At 47.4% G+C, this 17,882-nt stretch overlaps 1 protein-coding gene across 4 annotated transcripts in view; it reads right to left on the bottom strand.

Moving 5' to 3' along the window:
• LOC142592539 (TBC1 domain family member 25-like) overlaps window positions 1–17,882 on the bottom strand; it is a 200,900-nt gene that overhangs the window by 71,090 nt on the left and 111,928 nt on the right. The window contains exon 1 of one of the 4 annotated variants that reach the window (XM_075704040.1): window positions 16,628–16,723. The exons of the other annotated variants lie outside the window; for them this stretch is intronic. The gene's annotated coding sequence lies outside the window, so the exon portion shown is untranslated. Of the gene's footprint in view, window positions 1–16,627; window positions 16,724–17,882 lie in introns of those variants that run through there. 4 annotated transcript variants of the gene reach the window in all.

Below are 17,882 nucleotides of genomic sequence, written 5' to 3'. Positions count from 1 at the left end.
TTTTATTGACTGTCCTATGGGTGTGGTTTACAAAGTTCCCTTTAGCTGTGGCCAGTTCTATGTAGGGCAAACGGGGCAGTGTATCAATCAGAGGCTAATGGAACATAAAAGGTCGTTAACTGGTGGATCACCTTCTAACCTTTCCCTACATTGCCAAGATTGTAATTGCACGCCAGAGTTAGATGAATGCGCAATATTGTACATGTACAAGAATGAAGATATGAGTCTTATGGTATAGGCATGGCATATCTATAATGATGGAGGTGCGTGCATGAGTCAGCCTTTGATAACTTTACACAAGGAAGAGATTAAGTGCCTTGACAACTATCTCTCAAGTAGACCGGCACAAGTACCCGACTGACACGTGGTGATACCATTCCAGAGCTTGCGCAGATGAGTTTTGTGTCTTCTTTCTTTTGTCTCAGTGCTCCCTTCAATTGACAGTCGGCATTTGTGCTGTCCACTTCTCTTGTATTCTGTCTGCACGCCTCACCTTTTTTGCATAACGAGACCATGCCATACCTGCTAACCTGGCGAGATCAAAAATTGGGAGACTTTGTATTTGCACCAACGGGGGGGGGGGGGGGGGGGTGCATTTACTGTTTCAACTTCCAGTGGAATGGGGAGGGGGGGGCGGGGCTGTTTCGTTCAAACTTTCAGGTAATGTTCAATGAGTCCTTTTGCAAGACCTTGCAGTAGTAGACTTTGCTCACTTCAAAAATTTGTCAGAGTAGCTTTGCTCAAAACATGGTCCAGACTGAGCCCTTCACTAGCAGCAGGTGTTGGAGGGTTGTGTTGCACATTGATGAGCGGAACTCGGTCCTAGTTTATTGCGCCGTGCTGAAAATACTCTCACACACTGCATAGCTATGTGGTATCACGATTTAATCCAGTATGACCTTAGCAACTCGGTGAAACATGTTTTCCCTCAATGTTCTTAATTTTTCCAACCATAGACCACTGCACATCCCACTTTTCTTCATTCAGAATGTCCTCTGGAAGGCTGTACGCCTGTAGAGTGGCAAACTCAGTTTCGAGAGCATCTAAAGCGTCTTCAGGAAATTCATTGGAATCTCGGGGCAGTAGCTGAGGGAAATTCTGAATAAAGAAACGAAGACTCGAAAGAGATGCTTGTGAAATAAATTTCAAGTTGGCCACCTCCACATTCTTCAGAGTTGCGTCCACATCCATAACGCTTTGCTTCGTCACATTTCGGAAACATTTTCCGTAGAATAGGCCCAACGTGGTAGCTGACACTAAGGAGTAGGTTGCGTTCTGCGAGGAATCCTGTAAACAGGCACTCCACACGTATGACACAGTCGTCGCAGTTGTTCCGGAGAAAGTTCACTATGTTATCTTGCTGCTCAACGGTGCGAACATAGCTTTGATGTTTCGCCGTAGAAACGTGCAGTTTGAAGTCGCCTTTGCCACCGTGAGGCATGCTGACGTCGCATCCACACGTTGTATAAAATGCAAAATGTTCTCCTTGATGTCATAAAGCACGGAAATTCAGAAGTGTAAGATCACAAAAACGTCTGCAAATACCTTTTCTTGGGCTTTGATAGCGCCATGGCATCAAGCACACGAGGTTTTTAACTTTATATGGTGCACCGCACACACGGCCTAGCCAACACTAATCATACACACAAGCAGCAGCAACAAGATGCACCATGAAGGAATGCATGCATGAAATGCAAGACAAGCACATCAAAATTTGATTTCTCCGTTCTTTCTGCGCATGCGCGAGGAGCAGTGGTCGCGAGAGAGAAATGTGGGGACTTTCGGTCCTTGAGATTTCTCTTCGCCTGGGTACTAAGGAGAAGAAAGTTGTTAGCTCCGTTCGTCCCTAGCCGAGCTGGCAACACAATTGAGAGAATGCGTGGCCGGCAAGGCGAAGAAGCCGTGTCCAAAGTGAGTTTGTCGCTATTTTGTTGCGACGGTAGCATATTAAATTTTTATAGTCGCAGGGGGATATGTTTGGAAGTGACGTGTCTTCTCGGATGACTTTAGTGGCAAAGCATTACGCAGCGCCGACACATCGTTCATTAGTGCCGTTGAGCATACCACACACTTCAGGGGAATCGTGGGACTGGAAACAGTTTATGAATTCAATTGCCGTGCCGATGCATTAGTTCTTAATATAACTGAGCATACAACACACTTGTAGATTCGTGGGAATGGGACATTTTGTACTCCGTATGTGAAAGTACTAAAACTTGCGTCGCCATGCAATCTGAGCCATAGATCGTACACGCCACCAACGTTGGTGGGTTTGTCCTGCTTTGCAATAGCGCGCGTAGCTTGCTCACGCCACCTTGTCAGGTCGCTTAGACCTTGTGCTTCGCGTGGTACTTGTAGAAAAGGACGGGGCGGTTACGCACCAATTCGATGAGCATTTCCGGTGTCGCGACGCGTTCGAAGACTGCGATATGACGAGTGCGTCGAGCTTGGCCGCCATGTTTCAAATTGCTGAGACGCGCTCCGATTGGTTTGCGGTGAGGGAATCCGGCGGCAGCGGCTGCGAAAATCGGTCCGGGAGCGATAGGCACGGAAGGGGCTATTCCGGCGGATCTCACCGCCGCTGAACTGGTTTCCGCCGAACTGGGCGCTGCTCCAGAAGCCGAATGTCTCAGTGTGAACGTGCCATAACGGCGCGTTCACACTGAGACATCCTGACAGCCACACTGGCAAAACACTATGCCCTGCGGATGAATACGGAACAAATGTATTTTAAAGAAGAATGGTCGTGATCCAATTTCATATAGCAGTAGACCCTTGTGAATGCATCAGCACGATGCAATGCTTTGTCATTAAAGTTATCTGAGAAAACGCCTCACGTCCAAACGTATTCCCCTACGACTATCAGAATTTAATATGAAACCACCCCAAAAAAACAACAACAAAAAAGCAACAAACTCGCATTGGCAGGGCAGTCGAATTCATAAACTGTTTCCGTTCCTGCGAATCTTCTAAGTGTGCGGTATGCTGACATTGCTCAATGACACTAATGAACAATGCATCGGCACGATGTAATGCTTTGCCACTTAAGTCATCCGAGAAGACACCTCACTTCCAAACGTATCCCCCTGTGACTATAAAAATTTAATATGCTACCGTCGCAACAAAATAGCAACAAACTCACTTTGGACACGGCTTCTTCGCCTTGCCAGCCACACATTCTGTCGATTGCCTTGCCAGCTCGACTAGGGACAAACGGAGCTAACTTTCTTCTCCGTAGTACCCAGGTGAAGAGAAATCTCAAGGACCGAAAGTCCCCACATTTCTCTCTCGCGACCACTGCTCTTCACGCATGCGCAGAAAGAACGGAGAAATCCAATTATGATGTGCTCGTAAATGCAAGAGCCAGGTTGGCTCTGGCTTTAGTCGGCTGCTTAGTCGATGATACCGATGGCGCTAGTGCAACCGTTGTTGATGCTGATGATTACGATGTGGCTGCAGATTCCCCGGTGCCGGTTTCGCAAAAACCATTATTGCGCGAACAGAGACAGCTTTTCGGGAGATATAAGACAGTCATTGTACAATCGGAAAGTTCAGTAAAAAAATCGGGAGTTTCCCGGGCGAATCGGGAGGGTTGGCAGGTATGCCATGCTGATACGTCCCTCCCCAAGTCTAGAGCTCCGTTCAGATTCTGCTATTTCTCGTGTCAGACGTGTTGTGCTGCTTTTGATAAGGAAGTATGTCAAGGTTGGACTTGCTGATCACCACATTTATAGTCATAATCAACTATCATCATCAGCAATCACTCAAGCATCGTCAACTTTCCCAGCTGGCTCATTTGTGCCCCTTGGCGCATAAGCTCAAATGCCTAAGAAGTGCATTCATCATCATGTTATTTCACAGCTGGCTCTGTTGCCGTTCATCATTTCAGAGTAAAATTTAATTTCTCTCCTGTCATCATAATGGGGAGGCTGCGTTAAATTTCTTTTTATTTACGGTGGTATCAACCATTGCTTAAGAGAGCATGAGTCATTCATCGTCTTATGTGACGGACACATTTATTAACAGGGGTGACACGAGAAAGTGTGCATACCTATCACCACGGTTACCACTGATCAGGACAATAAATATGTTCGTAACTTTGTTCAAAATTCTGTCACCTCTGTGTCATGTGCTAAACAGCTTCGCTGGTCATCCACCTTCACTGAGTGGAACGGCTCATTTTTTTAGCCAACTCGAGCCAAGTGATAGGCAATGCCAGTACTCCATTCAATTAAATGCGCCCCCAAAAACACGGCGCTGTCGCAGCGCAGTGGCTCCTTTAACCTTGTAGCAAGGGGGTGCAGCCCGGCACACCACAACCAGCACCACCTGCACATTTTTTTATGGTGCTGTGCACCTTTCTTGTAACAAACTTTCCCTCTTCCTATCGTTATATTGCCCTTCACCAAACAATCCCATGCCTGACACCTATGGTGACCCCAATACCGACCGCTTTATTGGCAGCATTTTTACTGGCGTCCCAGCAGAACTAGGAACACGCATCATCTCCCATCAAAAATGCCTATTTTCAGCCTACCCAAGCTAAGATTTCCAAGCAATAACATTATCTCGAAATGTCTGATTAAACAATTTAGGACTCTGAGGTGCAAACATTTTCTGCCCCCTAACAATTGAGCCAAAACTGCTTTCACAGTTCAAGTATGCTTTACTGCTTAGCATGGCTGAATTGCGGCGAAGCTGATGTTAAGAAACTAGCCGCTAATGTGCAACAATTATTATACCTTGCCCATTTTTCTTGCTAACCAATTGAGTGCTTACTAGATTTCTAGCTTGTTTAAGAGCTTTAATGTCATCACTACATCAGTTTTCTGCTTCCGACACACAAAGTGGGTGCACACTTGATGCAGGGGCGTGTTAGAATCTGAGAAATATAGCCAAATGAACCAGCGGTATGCTCTAGCGTATTTTCTGCACATTGTTTCATTTGACATGCCAGATAATGCAATCAATTTTGTCAGTCCCATCAGAGTTGAATTAAGAGAAGTTAATTGCATATGGGTTGTGTTGACTGTGTCGTGTTGGTTGTGTTGCGAGGCTTGTGTTGGCTAATGCTCGGTGACGCTTCGCCTAATACGTGGATATGGCTGCACAAATAATGCTGTTTGAACTACTTGCTGTACACGGTAGTAATGGGTGACATCAATGCAAAAGAGGGAAAAATGCAGGCAGGTGAACAGGCAACTGGCTACTACAGCATCGATTCTAGAAACGCTAGAGGAGAGATGCTGGTAGAATTCGCAGAAAGGAATAAGCTGAGAATAATGAACACCTTTTTCAGGAAACAGCAACAGAAAGTGTACATGGGAAAGGCCTAATGGTGAAACAAGAAATGAAATTGATTTCATACTTTCCGCCCATTCCGGCATAGCACAGGACGTAGAAGTGATAGATAGGGTAAAGTGCAGGGATCATAGGTTAGTGAGGGCTAGGATTCACCTCAATTTGAACAAAGAGTAAAATTGGTCAAGAAGAAACAGGTCAACTTAGAGATAGTAAGGGTAAAAGCAGGCAAATTTAGGCTGGTACTTGCAAACAAATATGCAACCTTAGAAAAGAGAGATGATGACGATGACATAGAGGTATTGAATGAAACCGCAACGAGGCTGGCTTCAGAGACAGCAATTGAAGTGGGAGGCAAGGCATCAAGGCAACCAGTAGGCAAGCTCTCCCAAGTAACAAAGGACCTAATAAAGAAGTGACAAAAAATGAAAGAGTACAACTCAAGAGATCAGATAGAATTCGTGGAACTGTCAAAATTGATCAAAAAAGCGAAAATAAGTGATATTAGAAATTATAATGCGAGAAAGACTGAAGAAGCCATAAAAAATGAATGCAGCTTGAAATCAGTGAGAAGGAAACTTGGCATAGGACAAACTAAGATGTATGCACTGAAATATAAGCAGGGTAATATCATGAGAAATCTCGAAGGTATAATAAAGGCAGCAGAAGAATTCTATACTGACCTGTACAGTACCCAGAGGACTCAGGAGTACACTATTTGAAACAATAATGAACAGTATACAGAAACTCCTCCTATAACTAGAGATGAGGTCAGAAGGGCCTTGCAAGGCATGAAACGGGGAAAAGCGGCAGGGAAAAATAGACTACCAGTCGATTTAATCAAAGACAGAGCAGACATAATGCTTGAAAAACTAGCGGCCCTTTATACAAACTGTCTATTGACTTCAAGGGTCCCAGAGAACTGGAAAAACGGAAAGATTATACTAATCCTCTAAAAGGGAGACCTTAAAGAATTGAAAAATTGTAGGCCCATTAGCTTACTTCCAGTATGATATCAAATATTCACTAAGATAATATCCAATAAAATAAGGGCAACACTGGACTTTAGTCAACCAAGGTAACAGGCAGGTTTCAGGAAGGGATACTCTACAATGGATCCCATCTGTATCATCAATCAGGTAGTCCAGAAATCGAGAGTACAATCAGCCTCTCTATATGGCTTTCATAGATTAGGAAAAGGCATTTGATTCAGTAGAGATACCAGCAGTCACAGAGGCGTTACGTAATCAAGGAGTACAGGACGCTTACGTAAATATCTTGGAAAGTATCTACAGAGATTTCACAGCTACCTTAATTCTCTACAAGAAAAGTAAGAAGATACCTATAAAGAAAGGGGTCAGACAAGGACACACAATCTCCCCAATGCTATTAACAGCATGCTTCGAAGAAGTATTCAAGCTATTAAACTGGGAAGGCTTAGTAGTAAGGATCAACAGTGAATATCTCAGCAACCTTCGATTTGCAGATGACATTGTCCTGTTCACCAACACTGGGGACGAGTTACAACAAATGATTGAAGGCCTTGACAGAGAAAGTGTAAGAGTGAGGTTGAAAATTAATATGCAGAAGATGAAGATAATGATCAATAGCTGGGCAAAGGAACAAGAGTTCAGGATCGCCAGTCAGCCTCTAGAATTTGTGAAGGAGTACGTTTACCTAGGTCTACTAGTCACAGGGCACCCTGACCATGAGAAGGAAATTCACAGAAGGATAAAAACGTAGACGTATGTCGACATAGAGCACAAGATGTGGGAAGAGGCTTTACCATGTGACCTTCGCCTATAACACTGCTGTACCGGAGACCATGCAGTTTACACTGTTTGAACTTATGTAACTTATGCCCGGGCGCCGCGTCACGTCAACACTTGATGCCATGCTGCTTGTGGCCGATAACAGCCCGACCAGCGAGCACATGGAAGTCTTTACAAAGAACCGAAGACGCATGCCAACTGCTCAGCATCGTATCCAGAGCCAGCAGCGTACTGACACCCTTCGATACAACTATGGTCGACGTGACGCTCATTACAATACCGGCAACTGTGTGTGGGTCTGGACGCCCATCCGCTATCGTAGACTCTGGGAAAAGTTGCAGCACCAGTATTTTGGTCCCTACAAGGTTACATGCCGCGTCAGTGACCTACTAAGTCATCCCCTATAGTTCTGCAACCAGTGCACTCCGTTGTCGTCCTCACACTAAAGTTCATTTAGTACTCGTGAAGCCACACTATATGCAACCGTGAATGTCCAGATTGCACCTCAGGAGCTCCATTTCATACCGGCAACTCCTCTGAAAGAAGTTTTTGATGCGACCGATCCCTTTTCGCATGGGAGGCAATTGACAAAATGATGTGGGCATTCCACACCGTGGAAAAAGCGCATGCGCAAAGGTCTGCGCCCTGAGAGATGATGAAGTGCATTGGCTGCACGCTTTCCTTCTTGTCCGTCACTAAAAAGACAGTGCCTATTTTGCCAGCCTCCGTCATCAGGCTTCGGTGCAATATCATTGTCTGGTGCGCTAAGGACAATACAGGAGAACAAGAGTCTACAGGAAGGCCTCAATATCATAGAAGCACAGCCTACGTAGCTCGACGGAGAAGTCACGAGTGCGCCCGTCGTAGTCATCAACTCAGACCGCAACATGATGAACCAAATTACCAAACACAAACCTGGCTTCAAGAAACACCAACTAACTAAAATAACAGAGGCAACTATTTATCCCAGAATTATGTATGCATATCGGTACTTGCGTCTTGTCAAATCGCAACAAACAAAACTAGAAGCCACGATTCGCAGGTGCCATAGAGTACAGCTTGGAGTTCCACCCTATGCCAAGAACTCTCACAAATCGTCAAGAAACACAACATGCCAGGAGGAAAAACTCACGAGCACTTAGAAGCTCAACATCATCGACTATGACGCCTGCCCAAAATCGTGTTATACTGAGAAACGTGGGACTCGACATCTGCCTTATGTCCAGTCAGCTCCACCACCATGGAACACTATCTTAAACGCCAAGGTGCTACCCACGCTAAAAAAAAAATGTGCATTTGGACATGTTTGCTGCCGACAACGCCGCCAAAGCAGTAGCCCCGTTACCACCACCACAGCCTGTTAGCGCTGGTAGTGTCGACGGTGAGAGCACACCCACGAAATGCGGCGTCGCTCGCGCTCGACCAGAACCACAACCCAAGTTGGACGAGATTAAAAGTATGCTGTCTGCAATTAAGGAGAGCCTCCGCTTCCTCAGAGAGAATATGGCCCCCATACAGTCCACCCTCACGGTCCATGTTAATCGGTTCGGGACAGTCAAACATTATTTCGAAAATGTCGTAGCCTCTACCATTGCCACCGGTAAGCCGGTCTCACCACAACACCCCATGCCCACTCCACCCCCACAAGCACCCCCCTTTCAGCCATGGGTAGTCTGAGCCGACCCCCACAAGCATCATGATGGCCAGGCCATCATGATGCTTGAGTAGGACATGACATGCTCAGCAACCTTAACCACGCACGTCGTGCATGGCTAACGTGGCCAAGCATGTCGTACTCAACAGGGTCAGCCGGTACCTCGAAGACGAAGACTGTTTGACACACCACATGATAGGCTTCTGACCCGGGCTCTGATGATGTTTTGGTTTTTAATGGCGCAAGGGCCAGGTGTGGCCAAAGAGCGCCATGCTAATGTTAATGAGTTCGCAGTGGACAGATGGGTTCGATGATCTTAATGTGCCGTGGCTGTAAAGGGGCCTAAAAGAGATGATCCAAATTCCATAAAATGTAGGAGTAATAAAATTATGGGAATGACCATTGACGTGTACTATGGACATTAGAAGGCATTGAGAAAGAATGAATGATGCAATATATAAAATATGTGAGATGCTAAAATGTCTGGAGCACTTCTGCCTCACCAGTGCCCTTGAAAGCCAAGGACCTAGAGGCATGTGCTATACAAAGAACACTATCGTAGATGTATCCTCTGGAAAGAGGATGCACTACGGAATAATTGGGCTTGTCACGTGTAGCACAACATCTTTCAAGTAAGTGAGGACTTCTTTGGTCTTAAAAAGCGGTTCTACACCAAGAAACATGGCCAGATGCAGAGGGACGTGATGGCTGTATGCAAAAGGAAAATGTTTCCGCCTGTCTCTTTCGGCTTCCTGGCACTCCAGGAAGACATGGAGGACAGAAAACCTGTCGCCGCATCTACCACAGGTTGGAGGCTCGTTACCAGTCAGGAGAAAGTTATGAGTGCCGAATGTGTGTCCTATTCTTAGTCTAGTGAACAGGACGTCTGTTCTTCGTGTTTTCGTTGTTGGGTGCCAGAAACCTAACTTAGGCTTAATTACGTGAAGCTTATTACTCGTTTCTGCGTCCCACAAGCATTGCCAGTGGCTTCGCAGTTCGTTTCTGAGGAAAAGCCTCATGTCTGTGGCAGGGACTGCAGCAGAACGAGTACCCTGTCATGCCATTGATTTGGCCATCTCGTCAGCAAGCACATTTCCCTGGATTCCTCTATGGCCAGGAACCCAGCATATTACTACATGTCTGTGTGATGAGTGGATGTTACATAAGTGTGTGTAGAGTTCATTGAAGACAGGATTTGTATGCTTTTGTAAAGAAATGAGTGCTTTTACAAGGCTTAACGAGTCTGTGAATATGATGGCTTTGTCAAGTTTCAGTTTCTTTATATGTTTTACTGCACACAGCACTGCGTAGACTTCTGCAGTGAAGATACTTGTTATAGGGTTCAACACGTCAGATTCAGAAAGAGAGGGACCAACAGCAGCGTAGGATATGCCAGCATGGGATTTGGACGCGTCTGTGTAAAATTTGTAGCACGAGTACTTGGATTGAAGTTCTCGGAAATGCATAGCAATTTCAAGCTCAGGAGCGTGCTTCGAGACCTCTACAAAGGATGTGTCACATTCTATTACCTGCCACTCCCAGGGCGGTAATAGATTAGCAGGAGCCATTAGGCGATGTTCGAGTATTGGGACATCCATTTCTTCAATAAGTTCTCTTACACGCAGCGACAAAGGAAGTCTCATGGAGGGTCTATTACGAAAAAGTGTTTCACATGTCAAGTCGTTCACGGTTGTGAAACACGGATGTTCCTTATTAGAGCGCACTTTCAGAAAGTAGTTAAAGCTGATGTATGTTCTCTGAAAATGGAGTGACCACTCATCGGACTCGACATACAGACTTTCAACAGGGCTTGTTCTAAATGCGCCAGTGGCGAGGCGGATACCCAGATGATGAACGAGGTCTGACATCTTTAGCGCGCTCGGTGCAGCGGAGTGATAAACCACGGCACCATAGTCCAGTCGTGATCGAACTAGGCTCCTATAAAGATTTAATAAACACTTTCTGTCGCTACCCGATGTTGTGTGGGATAGGATTTTAAGTAAATTCATTGTTTTAAGACATTTTGCTTTAATATATTTTATGTGTGGGATGAATGTAAGCCTGGAGTCAAGTATGACACCTAGGAATTTGTGTTCCTTGTTTAGGGGTATTCGTTGCCCATATATTTCAACAGTGGGATCTGCAGCAAGCCCTTTTTTCCAGGTGAAAAGAACGCAGGAACTTTTGTTGGGGTTCACTTTGAAACCGTTTTCGTCTGCCCACTTGGACACTTTGTTTAAGCATTGTTGTACCTGCCTCTCACAGACTGTTAGGTTGCAGGATTTGAAACCTACTTGTATGTCGTCTACGTAGACGGAATAAAAAATAGATGGGGGTAATGTTTTACGAAGCGTGTTCATTTTAACTACAAAGAGCGTGCAGCTCAGTACGCCTCCTTGGGGTACCCCAGTTTCCTGTATGAATACACAGAACAGTGCATTACCTATTTTAACTCGTAATGTGCGGTTTTGCAGGTAGCGTTCTATAATGTTTAACATAGTGCCGCGGATCCCCAGCGTCGATAGGTCACGCAGGATGCCATAGCGCCAAGTTGTATCGTACGCCTTTTCCATGTCGAGAAACACGGATAAGAAGGACTGTTTACGCACGAAGGCGTCGCGAATGTTTGCTTCCATGCGCACTAGATGGTCGGTTGTAGATCGTCCTACTCTAAAACCACACTGATGCGGATCAAGAAGTTTATTTAATTCAAGGAAGCGTAAAAGTCGACGGTTTATCATTTTTTCAAAAAGTTTGCGTATACAAATTGTGAGGGCGGTAACTTGTTACTAATGTGGGGTCTTTGCCCTGTTTAAGAATCGGAATGACCAGGGCTTCTTTCCATGCGGTGGGGAGGTATCCCGCAGGCCATATTGCGTTAAAAAGTGCTAGCTGAGTAATTTGAGTATCACTGGGGAGGTGTTTAATCATGTCGTACATGATCCTGTCCGGTCCAGGTGCGGAGCTCTGACATGCTGTCAGGGAGGCTCTAAACTCGGCAATGTTAAAAGGCGCGTTGAAGGGTTCGTTCTGTCTGCATTTGCGGTCGATAGCCTTGTGTTCTGCTACTTGTTTTTGTTTTAGAAATGCCTTGGAGTAATGGTTAGAACTGGAAACGTGCTGGAAGTGTTCGCCAAGGGCGTCTGCTTGGTCTTCCAAGCGGTTTGCTTCACTGTTTACTAGGGGCAACGGATGAATTTCTTGCCCCTTAAGCCTTCTCAGCCTATCCCATACTTTTGATTCTTGAGTATACGAGTTTATACCAGATAGAAACCTCTGCCAGCTTGCCCTCTTTGCCAATCGTTGCATCCTTCTTCCCTGCGATTTAACCTGTTTAAATTCTATTAGATTTTATGCTGTAGGACTTTCGCGTAGTTTGCTCCAGGCTTTATTTTGTCTGTTGCGCGCCTCTCTACAATCGTCATTTCACCAGAGGACCTGTCTTTTGAATGAAGTGCCTCTTGTTTGAGGAATGGACTTTTCAGCGGCGTCAATGATAAAAGCGGTGAAGTATGAAACAGCATGATCTATAGTAAAATTATCTATAAAATCCCGTGATATGTGGGTGGATTCCCTAAAACGTTCCCAGTCAGCTGAGGCCAATTTCCAGCGAGGGAAGCGTGGACGCAAGTCATGTTTGTTTACGAAGTTCAGCGTTACTGGGAAATGATCACTTCCGAATGGGTTTTTAATTACATACCATTCTAAATCAGGAAAGATGGAAGCGGAGCCGATCGCCAGGTCTATTCATGAGTACGAGTTATGATGTCGATTATAATACGTTGGTTCTTTCTTGTTAAAGAGGCACGCACCGGAGGTTAAAAGGAAATTTTCAATGAGTCGTCCTCACACGTCGCATCGCGAGTCTCCCCACATTGTGCTATGAGTGTTAAAATCTCCCACGAGTATATAGGGCTCGGGGAGCTGGTCAATGAGCTTATAAAAGTCTGTTTTTTCGAGACACTGGTTCGGCGGTATATATATGGAACACACAGTTACTATTTTATTAAAAAGAATAGCCTGGACTGACACTGCCTCAAGGGGCGCGTTAAGGGCGACGGGTCGGCAAGCTACTGCCTTGTCGGCTATTATTGCTACACCGCCGGAGGCATTAGCCTCCTCACGGTCTTTGCGGAAGATGGTGTAGTTTCTAAGAAAATTTGTATTGGTAGGTTTGAGATGTGTCTCTTGAACACACAGCAGCTTCGGATTGTGTTTGTGTATTATTTCTCTAATGTCGTCGAGGTTATGGAGAAGTCCTCTCACATTCCATTGTAGTATTTGTGTATCCATTATGCTATATGTGTTGGGTGCTGTGTGTTTAAGAGACTGAGGTTAGCTCACGGGCCTTTTTCAGGGGCCGTGACGGGAGTTTTGTCTCTTTTGAAGCGGTCGAGAGCGCCTCGCCGTTCCTTAGGCGCTGGTGGCGCCGTCTTGCTGGTGGTTGTGTCCATCGCCTCTTGCGAGGCTCTGAACACGCGCTCTTCCGAGCGCTTTTTCTGGCGTGAAGGCCTCGGCACGTTGGACGAGGCCTTTGGGGGCACCTGCCCGGAGGTAGATGGCCCCGTCTGCTCGGTTGGCGCAGCAGCGCTAGCTGCAGCCGCCGGGGGAGGCGGATGGCGTTACTGCCGCCTCACTGGGTGTGAGTCGGACAGCCGCCAGAGACCGTTGTGGCGCTGCCCCCTGACGCGCCACTTCGGCAAATGTGTTTTTGGCCAGGTAGGATACTCGCCTGCGTGCCTCCTTGAAACTAATATTTTCCTTGACTTTTATCGTCACAATTTCCTTTTCTTTTTTCCAGGATGGGCACAACTACGAGTATGCGGCGTGCTCCCCTTCACAGTTTACACAATGGAGAGTGTTCTCACAAGCTTCAGAGGTATGTTCGTGGGCACTGCACTTCGCACAGGTTTGACGGCCTCGGCAGCTCTGCGAACTGTGGCCAAAACGTTGGCATTTGAAACATCTGAGCGGATTGGGCACATATGGCCTAACACGGAGCTTGATGTACCCTGCCTCGATTGACTCGGGCAGGACACTTGATCCGAAGGTGATTATCAAGTGCTTGGTTTGGATTTCTTTGCCATCTCTCCTCATCTTAATTCTTTTCACATTGATTACATTTTGTTCATTGAAGCCCTCCAAGAGTTCAGCCTCAGTGAGCTTCAGCAAGTCATCGTCCGACACAACGCCGCGGGTGGTGTTCATAGTACGGTGCGGGATTACTGTTAGTTGGTTATCCCCAAATGAAACAAGCTTAGGCAGTTTCTCGTATCGTTTCTTATCGTGGAGCTCCAGGAGGAGATCACCGCTTGCCATCCTGGTCGCCTTATAACCAGCTCCAAAAACATCAGTCAAAGTCTTTCATACAAGGAACGGTGAAATAGTGCGCACTGGTTTGCCGGGTTTTTCCGAGTGAACTACATGGAAACATGGAAAGTTGTGGACTTGGCGTCCGAAAAACTGAAAAGCTTCATTGGTGTGCCCTCTTTTCTGAGGGCGATCAGGGAGTAGAGGAAAGGAGCTATCCATAAATACATGTGAAATTTCGGCAGTAACGCCAGCCACCCACCGTGGAGTCCTACAAGGGGACGTTGCAGGGCCTGAAAAACAGGGCCTGCAAACGCCAGCTGTACGTTACCACTATAACCAAATATGAAATAACCTAGGTTGGCTATTCACACAAGGTTAACCCTTGCTGCCTGGAAAAATTGGAAATGAAGAGAAGCTAGGAGAAGACAGGAAAGATGAAAAGTGAGAGAAAGACGAAGGCTAGAGGGAGAGAGAGACGGGAAAAGGCAACCACCGATTTCCCCCGGGTGGGTCAGTCCGGAGGTGCCGTCTATGTGAAGCAGAGGCCAAAGGGGTGTGTTGCCTCCGCCGGGGGGCCTTAAAGGTCCAAACACCCAGCATCAGCTCAACCCCCAGGATCCCCCTTTCCCCAGACACGGCTAAGCCGCGCACGGCTACACGCGCGAGGGTCCAACCCTCGTGTGCTCGGGTACGTGGTGTCGCAACACACCAAACGCCTGCTGACGCAGACGCCCCTGCGGGGACCCGGGCTCTCGACGCAGGAAACGATGCTTCTCTTGAAACATCAGATCATAGACGCTGGGGCCACTTGGGGCACCCGCGACATACTCAGCCTTGACCTGGAGAAGGCGTTCGATAACATCGAGCACTCAGCAATACTCAAGGCGATCGTGGACCTAGGGCTCGGGTGCCGGTTCTGAGAATTCGTCTGCTCCTTCCTAACCTGTCACAAGGCCGTGCTCTGTGCCGGAGACCTTGCGTCGAAAGAAGTCGAGCTCGAACAGCGTGGCACCCCCCAGGGCGTCGTCCTCTCGCCGATGCTGTTCAACCTGGTGATGAGTGGGCTCTCTGAACGCCTCTCAAAGTTACAAGGCCTCAACCACATGGTATACGTGGCGACATCACCATCTGGTGCTCTGCGGGGTCGGACAGCTTTATCGAATCCGCTCTGCAGGAGGCAGTCTAAACCGCCGAGTCCTACCTCGACCTTACAAGCCTCAAGTGCTCCTCCGCCAAATCGGAGCTGTTGCTGTACTGTCCAAAACGGCCTAAGGGGTGGAAACCCCTTGCCGAGTGCAACATCACTGTACGCACCACAGACGGTCGCCCCATTCACAGGGTTGACTCCAACTGAGTACTGGGAATGATAATCGAGGCAGGCGGATCAAACATTCAAACGGTCCACAAGCTGACGATAGAGACGGATAACACAATATGTCTCGTACGCAGAGTGGCCAACCGTCGCCACCGCCTCAAAGAAGACAATCTCCCACGTCTCATCCAGGCGTTCATCCTATGTCACTTTACCTACATCGCAGCAATGCACAAGTGGAAACAATCAGAGCATGACAAGCTCAATACACTCATCCAAAAGGTAGTAAAGCGGGCCCTCAGGCTCCCGATCATCACGCCGACATATCCACTCCTCAAGCTCAAAGTGCACAATACGCTCGAAGAGCTCGCTGAGGCTCAGGAGAGAGTGCAGATGATACGAGTGACGACAACCAAGATGGGCCATCACATCTTGCGCGAGCTTGGCTACTTCCCACTGAACACCCAGGATCCACCGGAGTTTACACCGGTTCCCCGCGAGCTTTGTGACCTGATCATGATTGCACCCATTCCGTGACACGTACATCCGGAATACGTCCAGGCACCTAGCTCGGGCGACCGCATTCCTCAAACACATAGGCAAGAAAGCGGATTACATTGCTTTCATGGACCATGCCACCTACCGATGCAAATGAGCCTTCGCCGCGGTAGCGGTCTCTTCCTCGCAGTGGACCCTAAACGCCACCATGGTACTCACATGCAACCCCTAGGTGGTGGAGCAAGTGGCCATAGCCCTGGCAATGCTTAACGACAAGTGAAGGATAATATTCAGCGACTCGAGACCGGCCATCAAAGCGCTCAAGAGAGGAGTCGTCTCCAACGAGGCGTTACGCATCCTCCACGGCGCTGATCAGAGCACCTTCAAGCTCCACACTGCCCACCTGGGTCGGATCCTGGGTGCCCCGCCCAACCTCAATGCCCAAGACGCTGCACGCGCGCTTACCGACTGCACCGTCACCCCCAGGCGCCCGCGTCTCGATCAGTTGGAGGTGAACAGGGATGCCCCAGTAACGTACAATGAAATCACTAAGCACTTTTACTTGGGTCGTCGTCTCTTTCCACCCTCGCAGCCCAAACTAAACAGGCCGAAGGCGCTAACACTAGGCTTGTTACAAACACATACCTATCCAAACCTTGCCACGTTACACATCATCTACCCGAACGTCTGCCTCGACGATGCGTGCCCCTCGTGTGGGGTCATGGCGACACTCGCACACATGCTCTACGAGTGTAGAAACACTCCACTCAACTCTACCTTGGACAAGTGGGAGAAGACCCTAGGAAGCCCGCTCCTACAAGACCAGCAATGGGCCGTCCAGTAGGCTCGCACAGCGGCCGCCAGGTATTCCCTGTCGATCCCTGTGTGGGAGACACCCAGTGCACCATAGAGAAAGAAATTCAACAAGAGGGGACACGCGGCGAAAACTGGCAACAGGAAACACATCATGCCTAGTGTCAACCCCATCCGTTAGTTGATGCGAGCATCGGAAAAAAAGAATGTGAAATGAACTTATAGACGTTTTTTTTTATTATTCTTTCCGGCTAAAGCTGAAAAGTTTTGCGTATAAATGAATTTATACTTCACGACTTGTTTTTCTTGCGTCACCTAGCAACAAGCTAGCGGCATGCCAGACGCGCCATATGCATGCGGCATTCGCCAGACCTGCCACCGAAGCGAGCGAGGCCGGCTGTGCATGTGAAGCTCGCCTGCTCGGTGACCCATCTTTTTTGGATGTAGCCTGTTTGTCGGGCTCCCGGTGTTTTCTTGCGTTCCGTCTGCATTTCGGCACAGCACTGCTGCACTACTGGACTACAGCAAGGTGAGGAATTTTGTTTGACCGTCTGTGACGCACTTCAAGCACATTTAGGCTTACCGCACAAAACTGAACCTATATAGTGATGCAGTTATCGAAAAACAGCTCTGCCGTCCAGGCCTAGTTAATTTGAGTTAATTACTCGTACTGGGAAATGTTCGCGATGCTTTCTATGAGCCCAAGCATTATTATAACCTATTTCGGTAGTTTTTGGGCACGCTCGCTACATCTGGCTTTGTGACAAAAAGCACCTCCACCGTGTGACGCAGTTTCGTGCGTACTTAATCTTACCGGGACAAGTTTTGGCGCTTTCTCTGACCTCAGACATTATTGTAACTAATTTTGTTGCTTTTTGGGGTACTCTTCAAGCAGAGTGGCCATGCTCGGTGTAGTGGCGCAGTTAGCGAAAAGCAGCTCGGCTGTGTGCCGCACTTTGTTTCGCGTGTACTGAATCTTACTGGGAAAAGTTCGTGACGCAGTCTCTGACCCCAAAAATTATTGTAATCCATTTCGTAACTTTTTGGGATACCATGCTCGCCATGGCTGGGGTTGTGAAGCTGTTAGCAAAAACCAAGCCGGCCGTGGTAAGTTAGTTTTGCGTGTGCTGAATTTTAGTGGGACAAGTTTGTGGTGTTTTTTTATGGCCGTGCAACAACATATACCTGATTTCGGTACTCATGCTTGTCAAAAACGCGA

The sequence above is a fragment of the Dermacentor variabilis genome, chromosome 9 (genome assembly GCF_050947875.1).
Source record: "Dermacentor variabilis isolate Ectoservices chromosome 9, ASM5094787v1, whole genome shotgun sequence".
NCBI classification, from domain to species: domain Eukaryota; kingdom Metazoa; phylum Arthropoda; class Arachnida; order Ixodida; family Ixodidae; genus Dermacentor; species Dermacentor variabilis.
The sequence above is the reverse complement of the archived record's forward strand: the minus strand, read 5'-3'. Positions and strand labels throughout refer to the sequence as shown.